The following is an 11,213-nucleotide window of genomic DNA, read 5'->3' on the forward strand; positions in this document are numbered from 1 at the left end:
GAGGATAACTGTTAACCTTGGCTTAAATGTCACTCCAGTTGTCCATATAGCTATGGCCAGCCAGCAGGAAAACGTACGAGTCAGAGGTCTAAGGTATAGGGTTGATTGTTTGGGTAGGAAGGACCAATGCTCCTAAGGTCAAATTTGTAACCGGTGAATGCCAGGGGTCAGGAGATGGTGCAGCAGTATTCAGAGATGCAACTGCCAAAAGAAGCATGACGACTAGAGAGCTTGTTGAGATCTGACATCTGACAGTGGCATTAGACCACACAGTTTATATGGTGAGATCTTTCCTCATGAGTATGGCAGTGCAGCTTTGGAAAACATGTCAAGTGCCTGGGGCTGTAATGCAAGTCCAGGCCTAAGAAGTCCTAATGAACCCTATTCAGTCTGGGCCATCAAAAGTGGAAAAGGATTAAGAAAGACTCTTCACTGACGAGTGCTACTATACAGTATCAGCCACACAACTCAAGGGACCACTGTTTGGGTCATAGGTGAACCCTGCTCAAATAGGTGTGGGGGAGCGGAAGTGACACCTAGGTCACCACAACCCAAAAGAAGGCTGCAGAGATGCAGGTACATCATATCACTTGTGCAAAGCAATTTTAGAAAACTTGCCTTTCAAAGAAGGGTGTCCTTTACCTTTTAGACCTTGTGACATTTAAGGCTCACAAGATCATGTTGGCAGCAGACTTTCCAATAGAAGAGTATGAATGGTGTCCTCCTACCACATCCTTCATCCTCTCGTGTTCTTGCACTAGCCTTGGAATATGCAACAGACTCTCATTACAATCATTGCAAAGGGCACTCTCAACCACAACCATCTTATAAAACATAACACAAGTCTGACATTCTCCCTGAAGCACCTTAGGTTATGGATGTACTTCACAATGTATTCTCCCCGTAAGTAACAGAGAACACTGGTACAGGTCCTGGATTTAGTGGCCACACAAATGACATCTATGACCCGGTTCTTCAATTTACTGTTCCTCAAACAGTACAAAAAAAAAAACAGAATGGAAGACGACGTGGGAGGGGATGCTGCCCTAGATTAGCATGTGACATTACAGCATGGTCAAGCTGGAGAAGAGAACTTCTCAAGTGTGGGAATAGAATGGAAAAATACTGAACAAAAAAAAAAAATCCCAAAATAAAATACAACATAAAGAAATCCTGATATCCAATCTGCTTCCCTAACTCTGAGATGGGAAAACAAAGGCTTGCTGGATGAAAACAGTGCAGATGGTATTAAACTGGCCTTCTAGTAGGAGCATCTGAATGAGAGTAGAAGAAATGCATAGTGGATTTCTTTCAAACTCCTTGATAGAGCACTTATGCACTCTTGCCCAGAGTCTGTGTTCCCCTGTAGATTCAAACAGATCAGCTGTCAAGAAGGCTTCCAGGTGGAGAAACAGTTCTTGGAATAGATGATATTTGTGGATAAAGCCAAACCCTGTGATTAAGATGAACTGCTTAACTCAGACAGACTTGCACCTCAAGAAGAAATCTTGTTGTAAATTAAGATTTCCGGATAATTTTAATAATTGCCTAAGTTAGGGGTAGCTGCAGGGGAGGTAAAAAAAAAAAAAAAAAAAACATCCAAAAGCACTCAAAAAGATTAGGGGAATTTCCACAGTGCTCTGGCTAAATTTCATACCACCCTTAGGTCTCCCTTGAAAACAGGCCACTGGCCTAGTGGGACTAACTTGCTTAACAAAGGATAAACAAAATACATTTCTGTATGGATACCTTGAAAGAATACAATACCTTGTGCTACTACCCTCTTTGATTGCATTTCCCATTACTGCTGTGCTCCTAAGTCCTAACTCCTAAGGACAGGAATTTCTGAAAGCTCTTAAAACAACTGTTAACATTCTGACTTTCATCTTCATTTCTGGAGTGACTTAAGAACTTCATCCATCTACTGCATTAGCAGTCTTTCTCTTTTTTTTCCTTTCGCAGAGGATGGTATCAGCATATGAAAGCCTGGGCTCCCTCCCTTTGTGCTATGTCCAACTTATGACCTCGTCGCGAAGGAGTACAAGGTGTACAAGGGATGCAAGGGTACAAATTACCTCAGTACTTTTGTTTTCCAGACCAAAGAACTGAAACAAAAGTAGAGGCAACTATTTAAATATGCACAAGACAAAAGAGAGGAGGAAAAAAATAAGAATCCACCTAGGCCAACAGAAGGAAAAGAAAGAGGGAAGGAAGGAGAGATGTAGTACTGCAAAAGTAGTCAGTCAGACATTTTACTATTATTGTAAGTTCTTACACAACCTTTTTTTCTTTCCTTGGATCACTGTTGCAGTATTGTGAACTGATGGGAGATTCTTGAAACTGTTTAAAGAGACAGGGAAGAAAAAACCTTAACAGGACTATGGTCCAAAAGACCTTCAAGAACATATCTAGCAAAACCTTCCCTAGTCCAAGAGAAAACATCAATCTTAAAACATTTTGTTAAAGTGTGAGTAGATGATCAAGTAGCTGTTTGAAGAATAGATCTAGAATCAAAACCCTTGAAGAAATCTCCTGAAGAAGCCACATTTCATGAAATGCACTTCAACAGCAGCTTGATGTTGCTTGCCATGGAAGGAACAAAAGATAGCCATGAATAGCCAGCAACAGCTATTTGTTCAGAAACCAGAGATCCCAAGTTCTTGCCCTGAAAAGGCACATATTTTCTGACAGTCAGTCTTTCCAAAGTAAAACCTGAGCTGTCTATGCACACCAAGGAAATGCAGAATCCCTCCCAACCCACCTTTATTAGGAGAAGGAAAGAAAGGTGGGCAAGTTGCTGCCCAAGTCAAAGTGACCTCTAACAGTCTTGGGCAAAAAAAAGATTAGTTTGATGAGTAACCCTATCCTGACAGGAAATGAGAAAGGGTGTAAGAGCCATCAAAACTTGCAACTTTGACACCTTTTAGCAAAAGTCAAGATGACCAACACCACCATCCTTCTAGTAAAAAAAAATGTAGAAACGAAGATACATAGCAGGCTCGAAAGGAGATAAAGTAAGATTTTATAGGACACGGTTCAGATTCCAAGACAAAGGAATAACTATTTTTGATAGTCTGGTATGCAAGACGCCTTTCAAAAACTGACCTCAAACAGAGAAGGAAGTGGTGAATCCAAAGATAAGAAGACATAAATGGCTGACAGATGTGCTTTAATAGAAGAGAATGCCAGCTCAACATTGAGCAGCTCAGAGAAGAATTAAAAGAACACCTTGCTGATATGGACCATGATTCTTTATTTGGCACCAAAAGAAGAAATCTTTTCCACTTGAAAATATAAGACTTCCTTCGGTTTGTTTTTCTAACCTTTGAAACCTTACGCATGTCCACAGAAAATCGATGCCCACAGAGAACAAACTATCAGCCTGAGAGTCAGGTTCAAAATCTGCAGGCTGGGGTGAATTAAAAATCCGTTGTTCTGTGTCAGCAAGTCCATCTTTGTGAGGTAACGTGAAGATTGTCCCTGGCCAAGTGAAAGAGAAGGGGGGAGCCAATGCTGTCTGGGCCAATGGGAGTCACCAATAAGAGTTGTCCTCCTTGACTTTTAGAATGACTTTTAGAATGACTTTGGGAAGTCAGAGGAAGTTGAGGGCTAAAGGAAACTCCCCTTTCCAAGGAGAGGGCATGGTGTCCGTTCTCCAAGCCAGAGGGCAAGACAACCTTGAACAAAACAGCCTGAGCTGTCTGTTGCAAATGGTAGCATAAAGATCTGTGGAATAAACCACCAAGGGACAATGTCTAGAAAGACTCCTCTGTTTAACATCCATTCATGAAGGCCTGCTATGGATCAGGTCAAAAGTTCTGCAATGTTCCTTTCTGAGAATATGTACACAGCTTGAAGAAAGATTTTTATGATGAATGGCAAGTCAGCAGAAGCAGTAAAACTTGGGGCTCTCTCCATGTATGAAAAAAAGAGCAGTTGTGTAAGATCTCACCATAACAGTAGATGTCTTACTGATCGCTGTTGCAGTATTCAAGACAGATGGGTTTTCGTTACGGATGTTCAGCCAGGGTACCAAAGCTTTACTTTCCCCAGGGTATACATCTGACATATGACCTCAGCTAATGTGCACCAGGGTACCAGGATGGACGTATGTGCGAGATCTTTAAATTATCTCCAAGCCAGAGGCCTGAAGACAACTGAGAGAAGAAATTGGTCAGCTAGGAGGGCTGTAGCTCAAACAAGTAGGCAACACCTCCAAGGAGTATATATATGTGTGTGTGGGAACCAAAGACAAGAGAGTAAAGGAGGAGGAGGGAAGGAAGGACTACTGCAATAGCGATCAGCAGGACATCTACTGAAACAGTAAGTTCTTACACAACTGTACTATGTCCTAAATGAAATCACTGTTGCAGTATTCATAACAAATGGATAATTCCCAGAGCTGAAGAGAGAAAAGGAAGATGGGGTAGATGGCTAGAGTGAACGACGACTGTCCAGGAGACCAGAGAGGACTGCTCTGGCAAAGGCAGCTCTAGACCTAGAGATACTTTCTGAAGGTGTGCACAGAGGACCTCTCTGTTTTGTCCAAATAGAAGCTCAGCTGCTTGTGAATGTCTATGGAGGGTAAGATTATTTCCCCCCATTTTGAGGATTGGGAAAGAAAGCAGGGTAGGTGAACTGAGGGATAGCTCATTCATTACCTTATGTATGAAAGATGGACTGTTCCTAAATGTTACCCTGTCCTTGTGGAAAACAAGAAAGGGAGTAGCAGTCATGAGTGCCTGGAGTTCAGACACTGTGCGGGCCCAATGTTAAGAGGCAGTAAGATGACAGTTTTCTATGTGCAGAATTTTAAGACTGCAGATGCTTGCTGGTTCAAGATGGGTGGAGTGAGTTTTTCGGGAACAAAATTAAGATCCCATGGAAGAGGTTTTCCTTTGAGGCTTAAGTTGAAGGACTCTCTTCAGGAAGATCTTGACCTCTACCTTATACATGACAGAAGGGATCCAGAGACAAACAGGCACTGATGCTGACACATGGGCTTTAATGGATGAGTTAGGCAAACCCCAAATGCAGAAACTCAGAAATACTGAAAGACAGTGAGGGTCTCAGATAGGAGTGGTTCCAGTTTGTACTTGTCTCACCAAATGAAGAACCTTTTCCACTTAGCAGTGTATAATTTCCTGGTATTAGGCTTTCATACCTCCTGTAAAACTAGCACCACCTCCCCTGAAATAATTGTCTTATTGGGATCAGAACTCATTCATCCAGCGTGAGACAGAGGGGCTAGTTTGGGATGTAGAAGCAGACCTTTTTGTTGGGTGATTAGCTCTGGTTGTATTGGAATTTTCCAGTGGTTTCCCTATGAAAGGAGGAACATGATGGGAAACCAATGCTGTTTTGTCCAGAAAAGGGCCAGGACGTACAAATGTCTCTCTGTTTAGAGTACATTTGTGGGGGTCCACAAGGTCCCTGCTCAGAGAGTTCGCTAAAATACTCTCTACAGAGGGAATGTAAGCTACTGTGAGTGTCATGTTTAATTAAGTAGCCATTTGCCAATCCTCCTGTGCTAACTTGCACGGGGAGTAAAACAATGCACCCCCTTGTTTACTTATATACCACATTATTGTGGTGTTGTCTGTGTACACCGGAACAGCGCCTGGTTTCCAAAGGTGTGAGAAAATTTGCAGAGCTTGCAGAAGGGCCCTCTTTTCCTTCAGGGTGGTATGTTCCCTCAAGAGACAAGAGGGCCATTTCCCCTGTACTTTGTGGCATCCTGTCCAGGTCTGCTCAAGCCCTGTGTGCAGACCTCTGTTGTGAGGGGTGGGGTTGAAGGGAAGGCCAGCTAGAGAAAAAACTGTTTTTCCGACCAGAGAAACTCCTCCCTTGATGCAGAGCAGCAAAGAGATCAGGGTATCCAAGAGGTGTGAGTGTTGGGGCCACACTGATTTCAGGTACCACTGAATTTTCCTCATATGTAGTCTGGCCAGTGGGATCACTGGGATGGACCCAGCAATGAATCCCAGAGCCCTGAGGATCTCCACTGCCATGCAGTGAATCAAGAAGTAGAGGGTTTAAAAAAAGCTTACCAAGCTTTGCACTTTTTTTCCTGATGAAGAGAGGCCTGTATCATGCTTATGTTTAGTGTGCAGCCCACAAAGACTAGGTCCCGAGTGTGAGTGAGATTAAATTTCTTGAAATTAATGGTGAATCCAGATGGGTTAAAAGCCATACAGTGAAATGAAGAAGTTTGAGGAGAATGTCTGTGGACATGGCCTGAATCAACAGGTCATCCATGTAAGGGAAAATGTGAATTCCCTAAGTGCAGCAGAAGGCTACTACAGGTGCTAGGTACTTTGTCAAAATGCATGGGGAAATGGGAAAACCGAAGGGTAACTTAGCAAACTGAAAATGAGATCAACAAAAAAGAATCTGAGGATTGTCCAGCAAGAAGAGCGGACAGGGATGTGCAGATAGGCATCCTTGAGGTTTAGGAACCACCTGAGGAAGAATGAATGAAGGGCAGGAGGTTGGGAAGATTGCATTCTGAAGTTAGGTATCTTCAGGAATGTGTTTAGCAGGGAAAGGTCCAGGATGGGTCACCACTGTCTGTCCTTCCTTGGAACAAGAAAATCCTGGAGTAGAAACCATTTCCTATGAAGACTGAAGGTATTTCTTCTATGGTGCACTGCACTAGCAAATCCTGAATAATGTCACCGATCAAAGGATGCTGGTTGGGAGGTGGAAGAAGAGTCCCTTTTACAGAGGTGATGCTTTCCAAAGACATGGATTAACCTTTTTCCATAATGGTCATAATCCATCTGTCTGTAGTTACCACCTCCCAGAACAGAAGAGAGTGGGACAGTCTTTTTGATGGGGAGGGGAGAGAGAAGACAGAAAGACAGTCACAGAGTTTTGCGTCCAAATGGAGGCCTCTCTGAAGGAGAAACCCTCTGTCATGTCAGAAAATCTTTTCCCAAGTGCTTTCCTAGGTTTGTGAGAGGGCCCAGGCTCCCTCTTAAAGGAAGTTGATTTGGCCAGATAGTTCCAATGGTATCTATGGACTGTACAACGGAGAATCTGTCTGCAGTCTTTCATGGTCTTGCCTTGTTCTTGCCCAGTTTTGAAAAGACTGGTAGTTTGCGGTCCAAACAAAAAGTCACTGTCCAATGGGGGATCCAGGATTTTTGATTTGAAGTCTTTAATGATGGGTCTTTATCCATGCAAATCATCTAATCATTGAGCCTGTCAAAGCAGCCCTAGACATAGCGTCACCTGCAACACAGCTACATTTGATGCTATGCCTGCCTATTTGTGTAGATTGGGACAGAACAGTCTTCATTTGCCATTTAAAATCTGTTGTTTGAGGTTCTGTCATGACCTTATGCAGAGACTGTAGCACAGAGAGCAGGTATTTAGTCATCTGTGTTTGATAATTAATAGTTGTGAATACTATAGTGGAAGAGGTGTACAATTTCTTACCCCATCTATCCATGGGCCTGTTCGCCTTGTCAGTGGGGAGGGTATTAGCAGTGGGAATCAGCATGGGTTTCGTATCCAAGAAGAGTGACTACTGCAGGGTCAGCCAAAGGATTGTTATACAGGTATTTAAGCTCATCAAGGACTTTCTAAAACCTGTCTGGTCTTTTAGAAGGTGGTGGCTGAAAGTCAGGTGTTGAAGAAGAAAGGGTGATCAGCCTTGTGGACTGGAGGATCTGGTGAGGGAAATGGGAGTACCCATCTCCAGAAGGTTGCAGTATCTCTTTTGTACCTCTTAGATTTGCCTCAATGGCCATTCAAAGTGTCTCACCATGCTCTGAATAGTTTCTCCAAAGGAAGCCTCTTCCAAGGGAGAGTCAGTTGAAAGGAAGTCCCCTTCGTCCAAAGGGACCTGCACAGGAGAGTGGAATTGTGAAGGTTAATCCACAGAATGATCAAAATCCAATTCTGGAACTTCCTGGGAGGAGTCATCATCTAAGCGGTGCTTTCATGATGTGGCTTAAGTTAGTTGGGTGACAAAAAGAAGGAAGCCTCAGGGGCATGTTGGCTTTAAATAAGCCTTGAAAGATGACCATCCATTCTTCTTTGTTTTTTGTGGGGGGGGGGGGGGGTGACATCTGCCTGCATAAGCCTTGGAGGTTAATAACCCTGTCTCATTTCAGTAAACATATCAGGGACCTCTATCCATACAAGGATATGAGGAATTCCGTGCAGTCCCCCATGATGACAAGACGCAGTTTGTCTGACATATTCTGGCCTCCAATGGAGTCTTGGTAACGGGGCCTTGAGAGATAATATAACGGTTTACTATCAAAAATTCGAAGTGAACTCGGTCGACCCACACATGGTCGACCGAAAGAATTCGAAACTCACATTGTCGAACGAGACTGCCGAATCACAAACCAAATTTGACCTACGGACGGGTTTTAACATGGGTGAAGATAGGGGAGAGGTGTGTAGTTCGGCAATATCAGCGTTCGACATAGCCAAATTCGACATTACAATTCTTGACGGAAGTGGAGTCGAACGAGTTTGCTTCGAATTTTTGATAGTAAACCTCATATAACATACTGCAGGTTCTTCCACTTCGGCGGGTATGTCTGACTCAAACACACTGGATTGTGAGGTCCTTGAAACAAGAAACCATTAAGGGCACTACTGGACTGAGTGGAGTCTGGTCGATCCACCTTAGAAATTCATTTTGATGAAGGACAAGATAAAAATTAACATTAATGGATGGCAATACTGAGTCCAAATGGACTTCAGATAGCACTAGATGTCCCTCATGTGGAGTTTGGCATAAGGTATTACATAATTATCGATTCCCTCAATCCTAGGGGAAGGATGTTCTAAAGAGAATCTTGTCAGCTGAAAGAAAAGTTGTCACTGACAGTGTGTTGATTCTGCATCTTAGGAAAATCTGATCCTGGGATGGAGTTGAGCAAGAATTCCTTATGTTCAGAGTGAACCCTAGATTACTCAGAAGATCCAAAGCAAACTGCAAATGAGTCAGAAAAAACTCTCGTGTAGTAGCCTGAATGAGAAGTCATTCACACAAGGAGTAATTTGAATAGCTCAAAGTCTGCAGATGCCAATGACAGGAGCTAGGAACTTTGGTCTTTCCACTCCTCCAAGGCTATTCAACAAAGAGTAAAGCAGAAAACTGAAAGTGATACGAAGACAGACAAAACCTTAAGACTTTGCTGCATTGTGGATAAATAGAGATATGAAGGTAAGCATTTTTTAAATCCAGTGTCACCAAAAAAGCTTGAAGAAACATCATTGGAAGAAAGGACAGAAGGGCCAATGTCCTGAAACTTGGACCATTGAAGAAATGTGTTGAGGAAAGAAAAATCCAAAATAGGTCTCCAACTGCCCTCTTTTATGGGAGCCAGAAACATTCCTGAGTAAAAACACTTTTATAAATGAGGAACCACAAATTCTACAGTCCCCTGTTTGAAGACTTTTCAAAGAAGAGGAAGAATAAGATGAATCTGATTTCGGAGGAGGGGAGCTGCAAAAACCCTTTGAAGTAAGGTAGAACATTCCTAATCATTTTGTAACCTTTCTAAATGATGTAAATAGCCCATTTTTCCAATTTAATGGAATGCCAGGTTGGCAAAAGATAGGGACAGCTTCTGAGATGTACCTGGCAAAGATTGAGGTTGAATGGGGAGGAAGAGGGGGCAGTTGGTGACTAAGAAGCTGGTTTGACAGGAAAGGAAGGTTTAGAATGCTTGGAATCCTGCTGAGACTTGTCCTGGAATTTTCTTTTACTGGGTCTTCTACTCTTTTGAGAAGATGTTTGGTCCTTATGAAAGAAGGGACCAGCCTTGGATGGGTAGTTTTCTCAGCTACTTAGGAACTACAGCATGAAAAACTTACTTAAAATCCTGAATGATCCCTATCTTTCTCCTGCAAGATTTTGAAAAACTCTGCAGCCACAGAACCAGAGAGATGCTGCCTATACAAAGGAGAGACAAACAGCTCTGCTTTGACATCCTCAGGTAAAGTCTAAGCCAGGAAAACCTGCAAAGAACCAAACCGGTAGCAGGTACTCTGAAACGGGTATCTGCAGTATCATAGCTGCACTTAATTGAATGCCTAGCAACCTGAGAAGCAGAGATAAGAGATGATACAGAAGATTTGGCTTTCTAGTCTTCAAAATCTGAAAGCACCTTACCCAGGTTACGCAGAACAGATAAAAGGTATTTGATCATATGGGTTTGGTAACTGATATTCCTAAAAGCTAGAGTGACAGAAGTATAACTGCTTTGCCATATCCATTAATAGCCCGTCTTTACTGGTCAGTAAAACATTATAGGAGAGGAGACACTTAGCAGGCTTTTCAGTGGAAGGAGTAACAACAAGTGGATCAGAAGTAGGGTTCTTTTATAAGAACTTTTCCAAGTCTGGCACCTTGTAGAAACCATTAGGTTTCTTAGGAAAAGGTGCCTAAGACTGCATTTAGTGAAGCATTAGAGAAAGTACTCATTACGTTTCTAAAACCTTTCCAGCATAGAGGCAACTTTAAAAATGCGGATCGCTGTGGTTCTACAGGTCCCCATATTTTATGGATGTTTACAAGCCCTGTATTCACCAACCACCTGGAGCTCTATATCTGGCCAGCACAGAAACAGAGAGGCAACTTTAAAACTGCAGATCCGTGTGGTTCTACCAGTCCCCATATTTTGCTGATGTTGTTTTATACTTAGCTATGTTAGCTACACTATGTTTGTTACCTATAAACGACTCCCTCACACAACAGAAACGTACTTGTACTCCCATTCCCTCCCCATTTGCTCTTCTGCCTCGTACCTACTTCGGAATGTAAAGTGGCTTTTCAAACTAGCATTTGGCAATACTCCTTGGCTTGTTTTATATTATACCCCACCTCTAATCCCAACAACCTTTACAGCTTTCCTGACCTTTATACTTTTAGTTATTCTTAATCCCAACAATACGGTCATTCATAGAAACCTTATATACTTTTATTAATCACAGCATCAGTTCATATAACTAGTTCCAGCTCTCCTTACCTTAACTCCTGCTATTTTACTTGCGTTCTTATTCAGCTGGCTACTTAAAATATACCATATGTGTTTTGTACTTAGGAAATCAGAATACCCTTTCCTTTAACCCATCTTCTACATGTTTTTATTAATAAATGCAAAAGTAAAACACTTAGTAAGGATGCCATTACTTACTGATTATTTTTTTGCAGTAGAGCAGCTGCGATCGGGTCCAGCCTG

This window comes from Protopterus annectens, chromosome 15.part0 (genome assembly GCF_019279795.1).
Source record: "Protopterus annectens isolate FY-2018-M chromosome 15.part0, PAN1.0, whole genome shotgun sequence".
Classification (NCBI taxonomy): Eukaryota; Metazoa; Chordata; order Ceratodontiformes; family Protopteridae; genus Protopterus; species Protopterus annectens.